Raw genomic sequence first — 20,342 nt, 5'->3', positions numbered from 1 at the left:
TATATAGAGTTTTTGTGACTTTTTGAAAATATAACAGCCTAGAGGTTTATACATGATGAAATGTTTAGAAATCTGATGAATCTGATTGGATTAGTATGCACAGTTGGTATCTATGCATTTTTAAAATTTTATTTATTTTTTTAAATGCATACTGTAGCTGCATTTTTCCAAAGTTATCAAAGTTCAGCAGCTCTAACTCAAAAAATGAGATTCAACAAAAGCTTGATGCACAGAAATGATTCCACAGACAAAATATCTTCGTTTTTAAAAGTTTAGTTAAGTTTCAAAGTAAAACAGTTCACACAAAAAAGAAAATTAAAATAGCAAAAAAGGGAAAAAATTGTTAAGGAAGGTTCAGTTCTAAACTTAATCTTGTTACATCTTAAATCGTTACTATTTACTTATCATTTCTGAACCACTTCAAAACGGTCAGAAAATTGTATGCATATCCCATTTCTAAGTTGAAAATGGGTCTTTCAAGTGCCTGCTTACTGGGACCTGTTCTAAACACAACTGAATTTATTATCACACTGTTTCTCAGTTATAGTAAGAAGGTTCTATCTCTTACTAACTTATAGGGGGAAAAGACTATACCATTGTCTATGACTATGGAAGAAATCCATATTACTAACCGAGAATGGTAAACCGAATATGGACGCAGGGACCTGCCCGTAGACGCAGGAGACATAGTGCACAGGCATCACACAAAGCCCCCCTCCCCAGAGTGAAACGGGAGAGACTACGAACGTGCGCAGGCGCCACACAAAGCCCCCACCCCCCCCGCCCCAGAGCGAAACGGGACAGACTACGAACTGTCTGACATGCCGCAAGCAGGATAAAGCGAGGTCAGAAATAAAAGACAAAGTAGGAAACAAGGTAAAACGTCATAAAGACGTTAAAGAACGGGGCCAAACACATGGAGAGCAGGTTACAGATGATGAAAACTGGAATGCAACAGCTTCAAAAAAACCTAGGCACGAAACACATGCACAGCGAGATACAGAATATAAAAGCAGAAAAAACGACAGTTAAACGTCCACACCACACTGCGGAGGCAGACCCAGAAGGTGCAGGCGCCTACATCGCGCGTCGGAAGGCGCGGGAAAGTACGAAAGGCAAAGGCGCCTACACAGCGTGGTAAAACCCGACATAATACGGAAGGCGCAGGCATTGCCGCCATATTGTGAGTGGCACTACTGCGTAGTGAAGGCGCAGGCGTCACCGCCATATTGTGCGTGGCACTACTGCGGAGTGAAGTTAGGAATAATGTGCTGCTTGGGATCGTACAAAACGCCGAATGCAACCCACCGTCTGAAACTGGCAAAGCAGGCACGGGTTCAAACCGACCGAGCTCGACTGACGGATATACGCCTACAACGCGCGTCTCAAACCGCAGAAGCAGGGCAAGCACGGATTCAAAGCAACAAAAGCTCCTACAACGCGCGTCTGAAACTACGGCTGCCCAGCGGGCACGGGTTCAAAACGCCGGGGGTAGGCGAGCGAAGTGAGCAGGGGGCGAAGCCCCCTTGTTATATTCTATTCAAATTAAGTAAACATTAATATGAGTTTAACTCAAAACTTTAAATTTCTAAGATTGGCTCTTACACATACCTTGGTACATTTTTTTATATAAATCATGACTGCTTCTATATTCAGGCCCCAGCTTATAATTGTATTGATTAACGTTGTTTACCTGAGGTTATACTTCCATCTCTTACAGGTCAGTGATATGGAAATATGCAACACATTTCTTTGCTGCTTTACTATATGGATGTCACTGGTGATCCAGTTTCTTATTAGGAAATTTGGTTATTTTCATAGGCACAATATTATACAGAAACCTTCTGAATCTGGTTAGGGGGAGTTGTATTCTTATCCAAATTTATACCTACTAACATCTCGGTTTCCACTGAGCCGCATTCCAGTTCCTCATGTTTTACACTCCTGCTTCTGTGCTGGAAGCAGAACTTTTGATGTGATCCAGCTGTCCAAAGTAATGATAAACAAGCATGCGCCTAGTGTCTTAATGGGGTATAGCTGTGATCAGAGTGTTACTGCTTGATTGGGCAGGTGCCATGTTAAGATTTATAGTAAATGTTGCCTAATCCTTGCTTTTTCAAATCCATAACAGCAATAAATAAATCCAGCAGGATATAAACATTGATACTTGTCATGATGTTGTAGAGGCAATTTGCTTTGGCTTGCAGGGACATGTAAATGGTAGACATTAAAACTACGGATAACCCTTGGAGGGCGGCACGGTGGCGCAGTGGGTAGTGCTGCTGCCTCGCAGTTGGGACACCTGGGGACCTGGGTTCGATTCCCGGGTCTTCCCTGCGTGGAGTTTGCATGTTCTCCCCGTGTCTGCGTGGGTTTCCTCCGGGCGCTCCGGTTTCCTCCCACAGTCCAAAGACATGCAGGTTAGGTGGATTGGCGATTCTAAATTGGCCCTAGTGTGTGCTTGGTGTGTGGGTGTGTTTGTGTGTGTCCTGCGGTGGGTTGGCACCCTGCCCGGGATTGGTTCCTGCCTTGTGCCCTGTGTTGGCTGGGATTGGCTCCGGCAGACCCCCGTGACCCTGTGTTCGGATTCAGCAGGTTGGAAAATGGATGGATGGATGGATAACCCTTGGAAGATAAAATGAGTAGTGCTTGATCAATAAATACTTCAAGTCAGGTGAGTAGTTTGTGTCTAACATCTGTGAATTGCAATCACTTGACAAAATCGGTCTGATTAGAGGATAGCTAGAAAAGTCATTTAACAGTATCTCACACCCCTGTGTCTCGGGGTCAGCCATGTTTCTGAGAAACTGAACTCTGATCTTCCTGATGTTGTTCCATGGTGGCAGTCTTTCTCTAAGAAGATTTATTATTATCCAGCAACCAAACGTAGCCCAGAAAAATGCTGGGCTAAAGAGGTCCACAGGTACACAGTTAGGAATTCTCCAGCTAAAGACAAAACAATCTCCATCTGATTGCTGGCTAATAATGGTTGTGTTTAATGAAGTAAGAGCATTCCCTGTATAGTTTTTTACATACATAATTTGCCAGAAACAGTCACATGAAATAGGAAAAACTGTTGGAACAGTGGCGAGCAGCTTGGTACTGTGGGTTATAGTGCTTCTCCACACTTCTAAGTGACTTGATTCAAGTTACTGTCCCTGTGGAGTTTGTACATTCTTCATCCATTCCTACTTGCTTTCGAACCAACCCAATGTTGCAGGTCAAAGTTTCAGCTATAGTAAACTTTTAATGGAAATAGATGGTTCAGAAAATGAATTAATCAATGAAGTACAACCTCTCACTCACATAATGTCATTGTAAATAAACCATACAGCTGTTTAACTACTAAATACTCTTATTTGTGTGGTAGTTTGTTCTGTATTTAACACAGGAACTTTAGTTGAGAGATACTGCCCTTATGGTCCTTTATGAGCACTGAGGCTTCTGGTGTATCTGTGCAGTGTCTTTATTGATGAAAATGGTGGCATGGCCCCATTACTTCTCTTTGAAACCAATGACAAATTCATTGACTCTAAGGAAGTGATGGAATTGTCCCAAGCATCTTACTTATGATTAACCTAAATTATGTGGAAGTGTCCTCTGCAGGAATAAAGATGGAACTTGAGTGGTGTTTGATCAGATAGTCCTAAGAAAGTGAAGGAGCTGAACTCATTGTGAAAGGCTACTTGGTTCAAGGTAGAGGGGAGGTGTTTGCCTAGCTTCTATTGACAGGCTGATAGTCCTAGTTCTAGTCCAAATGTAAAATCCAGTTATACAGTACATCCTAGTAGCATAGTTGGTTACTGCTTTTACCTTAAAGTGCAGGGGCATGAATTTGATTCTCACCCTGGTTTCCATCTGTACACTTTCTCCCTATGTCTGAATGGTTTCTACTTTTGTACATGATTTTCTGGCAAGAATGGGAACTCCTAAAAGGAGTGTATGTGCCTGGCCAGCAACGAACTGTTTGGCTCCTGACCTACACCAATCATTTGCATATTAGAACAATTTTCACAGGAGCAGGCCCTTCAGCCCAACAATGCTTTTAAATCCTATTGACCTAATATCCAAAATAACAAAGCTGAGTTTTGAAGACTTAAAAGAACATGCCTAAGGTAGGTTTAGGAATTAAGTGGTCAGAATTTAATGTTCTAATCCTGATGAAGTGTCCTTTTCATTTTAAGTGTGGGAATAATCTTTAACTTTTGTTTTCTTTTGCAGATGCATGCTGACGCAGCTCTACATTACTATGCATATATTAGAGTTCCTCTTCTGTATGAATGTTTGTTTTTTTTTTGTATACAACTTTTCTGCGGTAATATGCAAACTGGTATTCTCACCAACCTCTGAAAGCACTTAATTGATTCAAGAACTGCTCTGACCCACACAAAGACTTTATCATCACTCACTGAAAATAATGTAGGTTTTTGGAAAAAATTGTACATACAGTATACAGTAATCCCTCCTCCATCGCGGGGGTTGCGTTCCAGAGCCACCCGCGAAATAAGAAAATCCGCGAAGTAGAAACCATATGTTTATATGGTTATTTTTATATTGTCATGCTTGGGTCACAGATTTGCGCAGAAGCACAGGAGGTTGTAGAGAGACAGGAACGTTATTCAAACACTGCAAACAAACATTTGTCTCTTTTTCAAAAGTTTAAACTGTGCTCCATGACAAGACAGAGATGACAGTTCCATCTCACAATTAAAAGAATGCAAACATATCTTCCTCTTCAAAGGAGTGCGCATCAGGAGCAGAGCATGTCAGAGTGATAGAGAAAAGCAAACAAATCAATAGGGCTGTTTGGCTTTTAAGTATGCGAAGCACCGCGGCACAAAGCTGTTGAAGGCGGCAGCTCACACCCCCTCCGTCAGGAGCAGAGAAAGAGAGAGAGAGAGAGATAGAGAGAGACAGAGTTTGTTTTTCAATCAAAAATCAATACGTGCCCTTCGAGCTTTTAAGTATGTGAAGCACCGTGCAGCATGTCGCTTCAGGAAGCAGCTGCACAGAAGGTAGCAACGTGAAGATAATCTTTCAGCATTTTTAGACGAGCGTCCTTATCGTCTAGGTGTGCAAACAGCCCCCCTGCTCAATCCCCCTACGTCAGGATCAGAGAAAGTCAGCGCAAGAGAGAGAGAAAAGTAAGTTGGGTAGCTTCTCAGTCATCTGCCAATAGCGTCCCTTGTATGAAATCAACTGGGCAAACCAACTGAGGAAGCATGTACCAGAAATTAAAAGACCCATTGTCCGCAGAAATCTGTGAACCAGCAAAAAATCCGAGATATATATTTAAATATGCTTACATATAAAATCCGCGATGGAGTGAAGCCACGAAAGGCGAAGCGCGATACAGCAAGGGATTACTGTATTTCAAACTCTGATTCAATATGCAAGCAAGAGCTGGTGGCTTTCTTAGGTGATTTGGATCAGGGTTGTAATCTAAATTTAAAGTTTGTTTCATGTAATTATACAAAAACAGATCCTAAACATCACGGTAAAGATGGCTAGGGAGCTGTGTATGGATGACAATATTTCTCCAAATTTTAACTTTCTGTTTAGAAAAATTCAGATGCTCGGACTTGTTTAGCAGATGTTAAACTGATTTTCATTTACTCGCATATAGCTGTTTGAAGATAGACCACTAAAACTACAGGAAAATATTAGACTGACTCAGTTTATCTTAAAAAATGCTCTGAGTGTTTATGCAATGCTTTTATTAGATTCTAATCAATAAGATCCCTTCTGAAAGCAGAGTCTGCAGTCACTGAACTGCTGCTGAAATGATCAATCTAGTGCCACTCATTGTGTCCAGAAATATTTGGAACATGTGATCTTGGTTGAGCTGGCTTAAAATTATATACGTTAAACTTTATGTTTTTTTTGTTTTGTTTCTTTTGTCTCTTGTGTCAGAATATTCTTTTGGCAACATTCTGTATTGTTCATGCCAATCACCCTACTACTTAAGTAACTTGCCTTATTTTACGAAGGCAGACAGCAATTCTGCATGTACAAGTGCCAATGATCTTATTCAATAAACATTCAGTATGCACTAGCAAGACTAAACAATAGTTAGTGCAGTTACCTTACAGAGGTAGAGTGTTGTGTGTAAGTCAAATATAGTTAAACGATTGTGGTGTGTTTACATTTTCCTTGTGCAGGGTTTAATAGGAAATTGCAGCTTTCCTCCAACCTCTCAACCTAGGTTTAAAAAATCCTCTGCATTGGAGCACGTGTGTGCACTGTGATGGATTATCAGCCCCTTTATTGCTGGTACACCTTGCACCAAATGCTACATGAATAAACTGTGACCATGGACACAATAAGAAGTTTAAATAGATGGATGGGCTATAAAGTGTACATGTTTGTCTGTAGAAACCTAGATGATTAATTCTACAGAAGCGCAGTGGACTTTAAAAGATATTTAAATATTACATCTTTGCAAATTCCTTTAACATCCACTGAACCTGTCTTTAACTTTACGTGCCTATGTGTTAATGTATTGATGTATTTCTTCTTAAAATTGAAAGGGAAACTATCTTACTGTTAACAAAAAGCAGTGGATCGAGGATAATTTATTCACACCATGAGTAATGCCTCTTTCTGACACTGGATAAAAATCAAACTTCAATAATAAAAAAAATGCTATTTGCCACTGGAACATATTAGTTCTGCTTATGCTGTGGTCTGAAATCCACCAAGCAGTAGGTGATATCTGGAAATGTATATATAATTTTAAGATGTCATTTTTTGGTGCTTATTTTGCAAAGTCCATTCGTTTTCCCATCCATTTTCTAATTCATCTCTGTACTGTTGAATATTACACCAAACTGCAACTCTTCCATAAGTTTGGAATCGTAGGGCAACAAAAATGCCTGCTCTCTGCTACTGGCTTATAGTTAAATTCTGGGATGACATCTCTTTGACCAATTTCCTAACAGAAGGATTATTTGAAAGAGTTCTATTTCTTCTGTACTCAGAGATCTTGGTAGTACAAAAAATAAGTTGTTTTTTTTTCTATGATTTGAGATGCACAGAGATTTTATGAGCTGGTCTAAACTTATGAATACAGTAAGTTTAGTTTCATGGTAGATTTAATCTGTATTTGTTTTATTGTGTCACTGCATAGCCAAACCTATACTTGGCATACTTTACCAAAAAACGTTTGGATTTTTCTTTCTGCTTACTCACTATTCATGTGTGAAGATAACCCATTTTGACCATAATAGTGTTGTACACTTGAATGTATTTTGATCCCAATGGAGCAGCAGATGCGTGTCTTTGTGCCAGAGACTAATTTGAATAACTGACACGCTTTCGGCGCGTGCGGCCGCTGGTGCAGCCAGCCACAAGTAATGTGGGAGGATAGAAGCAGGTGGTCTCTAAGAGATTATTAATTGTCTCACCCAGGGACAGCTCCATAAATATGAATGTTCTCCCAATTAAGCTGAAGGGTGCCTTTTTTGAATGATAACTGTCCCTTCTGAGTCTTAAAAAATAAACGGAGAGGAGCTTGGCAGATAAAGCTGATGCCAATCATTCAGCTCATGTTATTAAATGTCTTTATAATAATGTGGTCTTCACATGGTTGTTATCCTACAGCTTATGCATGTCTCAGAATTAGAAGCCCATCCTAACATTTGGTGCTATTTGTTTCAGCTTTACTGCTTTCAAAGAAAAATATGTCTATATAACATGTTTGTCATTTTGAAGTGTGTAAATTTCTTCATAGATAATAAGAATTTAAAATGAATGCTTGTTATTTTAATGCTCAAGATGAAGCAAGCCCAACACACAGGTAGGAAGTGAGTTCAAAAGTCTACAAGACCAAACACGAAGAGACCATTGGAGGAGTCATCCAAGCATATGTCCAGTGGAAAGATGACAATGATGTTGCCAGCACCATCTGTAAAAATCATAAAGGCAAAGTAAATCTCTGCTGTGAGCAAAACTCTATCAAAGCTTTCTAGTTAGTTCCTTATGCTGTTATTAATATTACATTCATCACAACCACTCAGTGGGTAAAGCAAAGTGCAAAATAACATACCAGTGTAAGACATCACAAAAGCTTGCTCTAACTTGTATTTGTGGCAGGTGATTAAGATTTTATATATATATAATGTATTATTTTAAAGCTAAAAGTAGAGTACTACTGTATTCCTTATATGTATATACATATGCAGTTATATAAATTAGATATACATACACACTCATCTCGTTTCACAACAAAGGGTACAAAAGGGCAGTTCTAAAGTGAAATTTGTTTAACTTACATTAGAATTCATGTTTAAGCAGGTGATAAATAACAGGATCCATGGATGAATACTGATGCTGTTTTGCAAGATGGAGTGTTCCCAGTGCAATAAATCACTGTTGCTTTTTGATTACAGAATGTAGTACTATATTAATCTACCCTAGCAAAGAAAAGAAATATCGACTTGGTGGTCATAAATGAGAACAATAAGCAATGTGAATGCTGTTTTTCACAGTCATACATATACACTGGATCTTATGACAAACAAAACTGAAGTGTTCTACATTGGTTTAGCATTACTGCAAACATGAACTTGTTTATATTAAGTAAAATATGCACATAGACCACCCTGTACAATTACCATTGAAGGAAATCAAATCTCTTTAAATGATCATTTAATACAAATAAATCTTTAAACCTTTCAGTGTCTTTAAACATTTGATGCTACCATGTTAAACCTCCGGTTTGAATGAATTTAGAACAAGAATAAGTTCTGGATGAGTTTGCTCCCAGTTGGAGTCAAATAGATTCATAGCCTATCCAAGCAGCACTGGGCACCAAGTAGCTGAAATGGGCACAAGTCCACTGAGTGCACACTCACTATCAGGGCCAGCTTAGACCCCACAGTTTGTATATTATACATATTTTTGACATGTGGAAGAAAAAAGGCACCCAGGAACAGGGAGTTACTTGCAAATTACACATAGTGAACATTCCATGGCCCAGAGCCAGATTCCTGAGACTGTGTGATACCTGCACAAACTGCCACATTGTGGACTATACTTCAGATGTACATTGACCCATTTATTTATTGAACCCAATTGTAGGCCAGCCTGGGAGCATCAAATACAATAGGGAGTGGGCACCAGTCCACACCATAACACTACACAAAGTTCTATGTTTACTTATACAAAATCTTTCTACATAATTGTTTTATGAATGTCTTATTTAAAGACTATTCAATTCTAAGCAAAGTGCAAAATAACATTGAGTAATATCAGTGTAAGACATCTGGTGAAGGCCAGTAAACCCATTTTTGTATTAACAGTCCTACTAATGTAGGGAGATATGCAAAGTTTGCAATAAATTTATACATACACACACACACATACACACTGTGGCTGGATGATATTTTTTTTTTCATGTTATGTGTAGATGTCAGAATAAATCTGCAAAACTGCAGTAAAAATCCCTGTCTGATATTCACTTCACACACATCTGACATGCCAACAGTGAAGTCTTTCGTTTAATATAAAAAAAACTGGTGGCAGGTGGCAGGGTCACCATAATAATCAGTTCAATATGGAAAGTGACCCTGTTAACCAGATGAATGAAGCCTCTTGTTAACACATGGATGTAAGCCAATTCTATACCCAAAGGACCTCCCCACACACCCCTTCCCCTTCATTTCACTGACCCTACCTCAGACAAGCAAATTCTTACCAAACCAGACAATGATCCGTCCATCTGGAAGGATATCGGGTGATCCTAATGGGATTTGGTGTGGATTTAATATACTCATTTCATTTCACTTCAGCTTAATATCAGGGTCAACAATCAGCCTAGGTAATTATGGAGACAATAGTTTTCCTCAGGGCCTCCTCCTACCTCCTTTGGAGTAACTGCTCTTGCACAGTCATTCTTGAAAGCGCTAAATGACAGTTGAATCAGCTCTTAGGCATTTTGTCACTTTCACCAGAAAATAATTAAGCAGTGGAAGAAATAAACTTTGACCAAAACTGAAAAAGCAGGTTATGTAGCTTTACTGAGTATGAGCAGAATCACTCACTTTAGTTCTAAAATAACATTAGCAAATTTTATTTATATATATATATATATATATATATATATATATATATATATATATATATATATATATATAATAATAATAAAAAATCCTGGGACAACTTTTTCCAAGAGATACTTTCACGTCCCACGAGACGACACTTTGTGCCAAGAGATTTAACCACGCCCGGGGCCGGAAATAAATGACAAAGAGTAGATGACAAAACTAGAATGTCATAAAGAATTCAAAAGCGTTACTACGATGCACATGCACAGCAGGTTAGAGATAATGGAAGTACGAAAATTCCAAAGTCTCAAAAAATGGATAGGAAAGATCACATTAGCGCAAACAAACAGAAATTATTACTCGGTGAAATAATGGAACAGTGAAAAGAGATTGAATATATTGTTCGGATTTAAACTTTAAGTCGCACATTAGCTCAAACAAACAGAAATTATTACTCGGTGAAATAACGGAACAGTGTAAAAAGATTGAATATATTGTTCGGATTTAAACTTTAAGTCGGAGCGGAACAGTGAAAAGAGATTGAATATATTGTTCGGATTTAAACTTTAAGTCGAAGACTTGTAGATTGTCTAATTCATTTTGACATCAGGGAAAAGTAGTGTTTCTTCCCAATGAAGAGGTGTATCCGTGAGAATTAAAAGATTTGTTTTTTGGTGAAAGTGAAATTCACATACGCGAGCGGCAGAGACGTGAAGTGGCTGGCGCATAGTGCAGCCCAGGGGGGATGGCGAGTGAAGCTATCAGGGTGCAAAGCCACCTAGAGTATGTGTATATATATATATATATGTGTATGTGTGTGTAAGTGTGCGTGTGTTTGTGTGTGTGTGTATAAGCAGGGTCAAGTGCTCCATATCAGTCTTAAAAATAAAGATGCCATAAGGGAGCCATTTTTGGTTCCCAAAAGACCCATCCACATGAAGGGTCCAGAAAGAACCTCCATTCAGTAAATAACCATGAGTAGCTGGTAACAAATTTGTGAAATACCAATGGGACATGGTTTTAAAAAGACTCTTGCTCAACGATAAGGGCACATTTACACACATATACAACCACTCTTGACCAACTGACCTAACCTGCATGTTTATATGAAGTGATAATAAAAGCAGAGAACCCAGAATAAAGTTCAAGTACACAAAGGATAATGTGCAAACACCACAGCATCAGTAACACCTAGATCAGCATTTCAAAACCTTTAAGTATTTGCGACCCAAGTTTTCATAACAGTTTTAATTGTGCACTCCTAACGTTTTTTTGAAACCCTAATAAAATTTATTCCTATATTTTTTTGCTGCCGATACACCACTACAAGTTTAAAATTTTCTTACGAATAGTGAAATTACGGCACATTTGGCAACATTCGCGCACCCTTTTTTGTTACTTGGGCGCACCCCACACCCCGCACTGAGGGGTTAAAAGTGACCTCCAAGTAAAAAAATGCCTTTAATTGTTGTAGTCTCCTAATAAATATAAAACTAAAAAAGTATGCCCAGAGATCCACTGTAGTTCATAGGAACTGTGGGGACCAATGGTGCTTTTCATTGTTTTCCGGAGTCTTTTCTTTTCTTTAGCCATCTTTATTGCTTTACATTCAAGTACTCCTAGCCATTGTTTGATATCATCAGTCTATCTCCTTGCTGGTTTCTTTTTCTCTGTATCACCACTGTGATTAACCTCTCCACTCTCATCCTATATGTGCCCCAAAAGACACAACTTTAATTTCTTAATAACTTTATAATTTTTTTTATATTTAATATCTTTTTGAATTCCTTCTTTTGTCACCTTTTGCCTCCATCTGATTTTCCTGTTCTTCCTGTAAATTTTAATTTCAAACATATTCAATTTCAAGCTTTCCTTCTTTCTCAATTTTGGGGATTTCACAGGCATAAAGTGGTGCAGCGAACACACATTAACAGGTATCTTTATTTTGACTTTCACTGAGATATTGCCATTTTTCCAGATGTATGCAGTGATGAAAAAGATCTGTGTACAACTTATACCAGTCTTCTGTCCACCTGCCTGTCTCATAATGTTTTTGTGTATATCTTTGACTATTTTTGTTTCTCCTATTTTAATTCTACTGGTGTTTCATCTATCCCAGTATTGCTCTTCAATTTTTTAGTTGCCTGTACTACTTCATCAAGTGTGATTCTTCTGTATCATTGACTCCCTTTCTTTTTTCTAGTCTATCCAGTTCCTGCTTTTAGTACACATTTGCATCTGTGAAGAGTTCCTTTACATACTCCATCCGCCAGTCTTTAATTGCCTGCATGTCTGTCAGTGTATTGCAATCTTTCTCGTTGATTACTCTTAATGTACTTTCTAAAGTTTCCTTTTAAGTGTTCGACAGTGTCATATGCTCCCTTACTCTGTTTGCTCTTCAATACTGATTAATTTCTTCACATCTACTGTTAATCCATCTCCTTTTCTCAGTCCTAGCACTCTTTCTCCTTACAAATCTTTGTTTTTCATATATCTTTTCTTGTGTTGTCTCTTTATAACGTCCGACTTTCTCTTTTCATCAACTATTTCCAAATTTTCTTGGGCTTTCTTTCTTGTTTGCAATCTTTTGCTGCTGCTCTCAAAATGATTTCCAGGGTGATCGGTTTGTTGTTCAGGTCCTGTTCACAGATGCCCTTAATATGTGAGTCCACTTTTTTTCATATATCTTTCGCATTTAATTGTATTTATTTAAATTTATGTTTTTATGATCTCGGTGTTTTTCATCCTTCTTGTTAATTTCTTCCATCTATTATCCAACCCGCTATATCCCAACTACAGGGTCACGGGGGTCTGCTGGAGCCAATTCCAGCCAACACAGGGCTCAAGGCAGGAAACAAACCCCGGGCAGGGCGGCAGCCCACCGCAGTGTTAATTTCTTTCTGAACTTAAAGTTGCACAGAACTACCCGGTTTATCTGAAAACGATATCTACAATTGAAGAAAAAGATCTGCAATTTGTCACAAATTTCAGTGTAAACAATTATTTTAGATCGTATATACAGTATTTTAACTCATAGCTACTTTATCAGACATGTTGAAAGCTCTGAACCACCAGTAATTAAAAAAAAAATCGATATTTTACATGAAGTAAGCTTCATGTAAAATAAGCCAACGGGGTCTGCAGAGATTCTCTTGCGTAAAGCCGCATCTATATAGTATTCGTTACAGTATACTAGGAAACATTAAGTCACATCTCAATGACAATTCTCGTAGCCTCCCAAACTATCTGTGCCGTCTTCCAAGCACAGCCTGCACGTGGCCGATTTAAATGATTTGTTGCCACCTAGTGGCTGATTGGCTCGAGCTACCAGGCAAATGTGTTAGGAAAAGACCCTAATCCAATAAATGAATAAAACACCGACGCCCGTATTCACAGTTTGTTCAAATTAGTAAATGTATAACCCACACACCTGCAGTGATCATTTTAAATATGTTAACACCATTCAATCGAAAGCTGGGTCGTATCTGCTGGTGACAAGTTACATTCACTGATTTTTATTTATTTTTTGTACAGTAACTGTACCTTCGCTATAATCACCTCAAGCTCAGGCGCGTCTTCTTCACTTTAAGCCTTAAAGCACCCAAGAACACCTATGGGACATTTCAGATGATGTAATGATAACAGTGAGCCTGCAAAATGGGTGGGTGAATGACTGCACCGTTTTCAAGGGAGGCGATGAAGAGGTGTTTGCCAGTGTAGTGGAGAGAAGTTGGCCGCCTCACTTACCATCTCCGACTCATGATGTGACCTTATAAGTCACGTAGCCTGCATGCTTGCTTCTAAATATAACTATTAAGACACTATGTAAATACCATGAGATATAATTATTTATGAGGACAATTACAACGTATTTAATTTAGCATTTAAATCTCATATCTACAGCAGTTTCTTATATGGCAAGAAAAATGAACATTTAAAGATAATTCATTTTTTAAGGAATTTTTAAATCTCTGGGAACACATTTAAGATATCTGAAAATGCATTTCAGATTTCTTAACATGAAATACAGATTTCTGAAAATATCGTAAATGCATTTGAATATATCTAAATCAAATCTCAAGATATCTTGAAATGATACACAGTTCATTTTACGAACGCACTACAAGATACTCCAAATGCAATTCAAGCATAGCCAGACTTTAAGGGGGGCCAGGGGGTTTGATCACCTAATGGATGCACTATTAGCTACACCTAATGTGCCGATAATCAACGAATACGATAATTAAATCGGCCCAAGGATTTTCGATTAACATTCTGTTTTACATAAATTACGGATTACTGTTTCAAACTCCCCTTGAGGGAGGTCACTTTAAGTTTGCTATTTTGTCTTCAGTGTTTCCTTTTTTACACGTCAGACATTCGCTTCTGCCGGCAAACACCTTCAAGCACCGATTTAAATGATCGCGTGCGTCTGTGTGTCCGTGTCTTAAGGATGAGCTGCTGCCTCAGCAAACCACCGTGACACAATATTTTTAAAATAGGAATAGGATGACTCAAATAAAACATTAAAAGTGCTTCAAATTGTCATCAATCCATCCATTTTTTAAACGCACTCATCCAGAGCAGGGATGCAGGGCAGGAACAAATCCTGGACAGGACGACGGCACACCACCGGGTGAATACAGTCACACAAGGGCAAATTTGGCATCGACAACCCACCAAGAGTGTACTTTTTTCAAAACAGTTGACCCAAACCCAGAATATTCGTTGCCACGAATGCAATAATTGAAAAAATGTGTTTATTTTTCCACAAACACAATAAACATACTAAAAATCATTTGATGTCATTTCAGTATTGTTAACGGAAATTGCGCAATTTTCAGAATTTCAGAGTTTCGAACGTGTTATTAAGTGAGATTTAGATTATATTGTAAATTTATATTGTGAAAACGTCAGGATGTAAACATGTAACAGTACGGTCGTGACTTAAAAAAAAAAAATCACATTTTTATGATTTCCCTGAGCAACTCCAGGCTTAAATGTCAAACTCTGCCCATAAATTCAAAGTATCATAAAATAGGTTCATACGTATTTTAAGACTCCTCAAATACAATTCGAGATAGCTTACAATATGTCTGTAGCCATTTTGAGATCTCTGAAATGACAAACGCTGAGAGTTTCTCATCAGGGGCCTCAAGTATAAACGATGGGTACGCACAAAAATGTTGCGTACTCCCGTTTCCACGCTCAAATCGCGATGTATAAAACCTAAACTTGGCGTAAAGCCACACACATTTTCACGCTAGTTCAAACCCTGGCGTACACAACTTCTCCACTCGGTTTTGCAAACTGGCGGCACCCAGCGTCAAAGCAGTGCTTTTGTTCCAGTGTGGTTTCCCTTTCTTTTTTAGTTCCACATCCCTGACGCGGCTTTATCATATACACTGAAATTAACCGCATATTGTTTATTAGTTTAAGGCGTCCATCCATCCATCCATTATCCAACCCGCTATATCCTACCTACAGGGTCACGGGGGTCTGCTGGAGCCAATCCCAGCCAACACAGGGCGCAAGGCAGAAACAAATCCCGGGCAGGGTGCCAATCCACCGCAGGACGTACACACACACACGCACAACAGGGACAATTTAGAATTGCCAATGCACCTAACCCGCATGTCGACTGTGGGAGGAAACCGGAGTACCCAGAGGAAACCCATGCAGTCACGGGGAGAACATGCAAACTCCACGCAGGGAGGACCCGGAAAGCGAACATGGGTCTCCTAACTGCAAGGCAGCAGCGCTACCCCTTGCAACACAAAACTTTGTTAATCGTTTATAAATAAGTTAAGGCGTATAGGAGAAGGAAGAAGTCGCAAAGGCAGCTGTACAAGGAACATGCAATGTACTTCTTAGGAGTAGGGAAGTCCTGGCCTGTCTGAAGCGATGTCAATGAGACAGCAACACTGGGTAAAAATGACAGATTACTGTAGTCATTATGGTACACCGATTAGTTGGTAGCAGGCAAAGAAAAAGGGACGGACTAAAATAGAGGCGCCATATATTTTCGAAGAATTCTGTAGGGCACCACAGACTGAAGCAAAGCTTTGAGGCATCTTCTGTCGCTCCATAGCCACTTACTAGATACGTTGTAACAGATGATCGGCCCATTCAGGGAAGGAAACGGATTGGAAATACACATATTGTACAGTGTTTCTTATGCATGAATAAAGTTAAGGCATATTTGCGGTGCGCTTAGTGTTACTTTAGCATTAGTGACTTCTCAATGAAAACCTTATTTGATTTTCTTCTTTCAATGATAGATATACTGAATATTATTGTATAAAGTGGTATACTGGCACAGAAAACAGGCACGAGCAGAAAGACCTTTCAGCAGTTTATTGTTGCAGTCGCAAGTCCACCATACAAGCAAAATAGCTCATAAATGTGCTACCTCGTACAGCCAGTTACAATACAAAAAAGTGTACTGTAAGGGTAAATCTATAGCTGCAACAATAAAACACAACTAAAGAAAATTCAAATATTAAACTTACACATTTTATCAACTATATATTTTTTTAATGTAACATGTATTTCTGCGTGCATTATAGTGAAATGTTTGTAAAGGCACTGCACACCCTTGTTAAATGAATATCTCTATAGCGCATCTCCCATAATATTGTAAAGTGAAACGCTTATAATGCGTGTTACCAAAACTAGGAACTGAAAGAGAGACAGTAACATCTAGAAGACGACACAAACCCCTCCGAAGACAGGCGCACCTGGTGAAACACCGAAGTCACCGGACATGAGAGTGACGAACAGAGGCCACTGGCAAATTCAGAACACTGAGACTGCGGAGGCACAACCTGTGTAAGGAAATGTTCAGACCTGCCATTACTTGGAGTCGGGTTTCAAAACATTATGCTAACGGGTCTTTCTGATAAATGATGATGATGATCTCTCTGCATGAAGCATGTCTCTTAAGTTCACATTCATGGACTTGGTTTGCTTGTCAATGCATTTCAATGAAGTAACTGTTCTTTCTTCAAAGTATATTTCAGGTTACGCTAAAGGCTATGGAAATAATCACCTTGAGAGCTTTGATCGTCTGCCATTGATAAATCTGCGTATAGATCGGCACGCTGTTTTCACCGGCATTGCAGCTAAAATGGTTGCGGCGTATATTGTGATGCAGACAGCAAGGATTCAACGCTCTTAACAATGCATGTAGTAGTTCTTTAAGGGCACTATACTAGTTTGCGTTGTTCCTGTTGAACCATTGTTTGACAAAGATTCATTTCATTCCAAAGATCCAGGAAGGGTTGTTTGGATATGAAGTTGGTCCTTCGTGCTTTGAACAGGTTCATAATATGTGGATTAAACAGACATGTTTAATGTATAGAAGGTGAATACAAGTCGAGAAAATGTGATGCTATGATTACATGCAAGGAGACCCTTTAACACAATGAAGCTACTGGTATTTCAAAAATTTGTTATAATCTATTCATGGCTATTTATAGAACCCGTTTCCAATCTAAATAAAAAGTACTTTGCGGAACTTTTAAGTAGTCAGGAGGTAAAATAAAAAGACCCCAAACATTTTACGTTTCTCCCTTTATCTCTCTTCTTTTACTCCTCCTCTATCCCCACCTAATGACCCAAGTACAGAACATAACAGGAACCTTGATATGGATGGTCCTTAATGACAACCGAAAGTGGTTCTCCTATGTTAAGAACCATTTTGCAACCTTCATTTTTAAGAATGAAATCTGAAATTTCAACCTCGAATCGGGGTTTCTTTTGAAGTTATTTGCTAATGGAGTTTTTATTCACCATAGCTTCTTAAATCCTTATGCATCCTTAACATTGGCAATTACCAAACTGCCCAGGATAAAAAACGATAGGGTGTGGATGGCTAAAGAAAATTGCGGAAGCGTATAATGGCCACGGTGAAGAAGAAAAAAAACTATATGTCGAGAATAAAGTCAACATGTTGGCTTTATTCTCGTAGTTTGTCATTAAAGTAGAACATCGTAAACTAAACTTCATCTTAAAATGAATGTTTAATTTACTAGATTTTCTCAAACCCCGTCAGAAGTCAATGTAGCACATTTAATGCTTTGTGGTAAGTGTTCCTTGACCCATGTTAATCGGTACGTGCTTGTTAAACTAATTTCCTCTTGCACTAAGAGGAGGCGCAGGTAGAGATCACCACACAGAATATATTAAATTCATGATATTCCTTAGAATGCTAAGATATATAATTTTCTCGGGGCGGCACGGTGGCGCAGTGGTAGCGCGATTCTACATTGGCCCTAGTGTGTGCTTGGTGTGTGGGTGTGTGTCCTGCGGTGGGTTGGCACCCTGCCCGGGATTGGTTCCTGCCTTGTGCCCTGTGTTGGCTAGGATTGGCTCCAGCAGACCCCCGTGACCCTGTGTTCGGATTCAGCAGGTTGGAAAATGGATGGATGGATGGATAACCCTTGGAAGATAAAATGAGTAGTGCTTGATCAATAAATACTTCAAGTCAGGTGAGTAGTTTGTGTCTAACATCTGTGAATTGCAATCACTTGACAAAATCGGTCTGATTAGAGGATAGCTAGAAAAGTCATTTAACAGTATCTCACACCCCTGTTCAGCGGGTTGGAAAATGGATGGATGGATAATTTTCTTGATGAAATGCATTGAAGCAGCTGTTAAACATGCACGATAGTGAGGCGGTAGTGCTGCTCCCTCGCAGTAAGGGATCCCCATGTCTACCTTCAGTGTAGAGAACTTTATGGCAGGTGTGACAAGGCTCCAAAAAGTGGATGTATGGATGGGTATCGCACAGGTTTAACTTAACTATTGCGTAAATGTTGGGTTCGTGATCTGGTGGTCGGTGACACGAACACAGAATTCAATGGATGTTCTTCTGAGCGGGCTTTCTTTATTGTATGCGTGCTGTCTCTGTCTGACTTACCAAACCCACAGTTTCTATCCTTCCTTTTTCTTTCTCCACATAACCAATCACCACACGTGTTCAGAACTTTAAAAAATGTTCGTTATACCTGTTTAATTACACCATCCATTAAGGGTTGCTCCCATCCCGGCAAGCATCGTGCGCGAGGCTGGAGCAAATCCTGCGTGTGGCCGCCAGCACGTCGCAGGGTGGATACGAGCAACACAGGGTCGATATACCATAACAAAACCTCACATCCTACATGACTTTGGAAGGAAAATGAAGCACGCCGAGTAAACCCACCAGAAAAACAAGCAAACTCAAGGCAGGGAACACCCCGGTCCCACTTGCTGCGAGGCAGCAGTGCAACCTCCACAGCACCGTGCATGTCTAATACATGTTTTAATGCATTTCACCATGAAAATGATATCAAGTATTTATCTTAGCATTCTAAATGTTCAGAGAGCAGGAATATCACGAAGTGAATGTATTCTGTGCGGCGATCGCTGTCTGCGCCTCCTCAGTGCAGAGGAAGTCAGTTTACGAAGCACGTAGTTATTAACAACACAAAGCATTTAATGTGCTACATTAGTTATGACGGGGGTTGAGAAAATCTATGAAATTAAACATTCATTTTAAGATGAAGTTTAGTTTACGACATTCTACTTTAATGACAAAATAAACCACGAGAATAAAGTGGAAATGTTGACTTTAATCTCGACATAAACGGCAAGAATAAAGTGGAAATGTGAATAAAGTCAAAATGTCGACTTCATTCTCGACATACAGTATAGTTTTTGTTTTTCTTCACCGTGTCCGTATTTTTTTTTCTTCACCGTGGCCCTAATACGATTCCGCAGAAAATAAACCAAATTGGGTAACTTTAAAGTCATTAAAATAATAACAAAAATTCACCTATGGACTTCCTTAACAATGGCTGCCACGGCTAACAAGCATAAGCACCGCAATGCTTCACTCTGGGCCAACAGTAACTTGGCCCGTTATCAAAGGATGAACATTTTTTTTATAAAATTACAAGGTATATTCCTTTTACTTATTTAGTGTTTCATAACTCATCAGTTATTGACTCTTACCTGCTTATTAATTTATACTATAGTCCATATTAACTCACAATTACTTCTGCAAATCCGAGTTTTCCAATACCGTTTTCATTTCTATATTTTTGACTTTGAATGTTTGTAGATTTAATACTACTTACGGGATGGGTGACTTTCTATACTGGTTCTTCTCGCGTACTGACCTTGGTCCATGCCCCTGTCCTTCACTTCTTTAACAGGATCATTTCGCTTCAAGACTGCGTATCTCCACGAGCCCTGGCTGCCATTCAAGTTCAAAACTCTGACAAAAGGGAACCTCATGAGAGTAAAGACACG

Source organism: Erpetoichthys calabaricus, chromosome 8 (assembly GCF_900747795.2).
Source record: "Erpetoichthys calabaricus chromosome 8, fErpCal1.3, whole genome shotgun sequence".
In the NCBI taxonomy this organism is placed as follows: domain Eukaryota; kingdom Metazoa; phylum Chordata; class Cladistia; order Polypteriformes; family Polypteridae; genus Erpetoichthys; species Erpetoichthys calabaricus.
The sequence above is the reverse complement of the archived record's forward strand: the minus strand, read 5'-3'. Positions refer to the sequence as shown.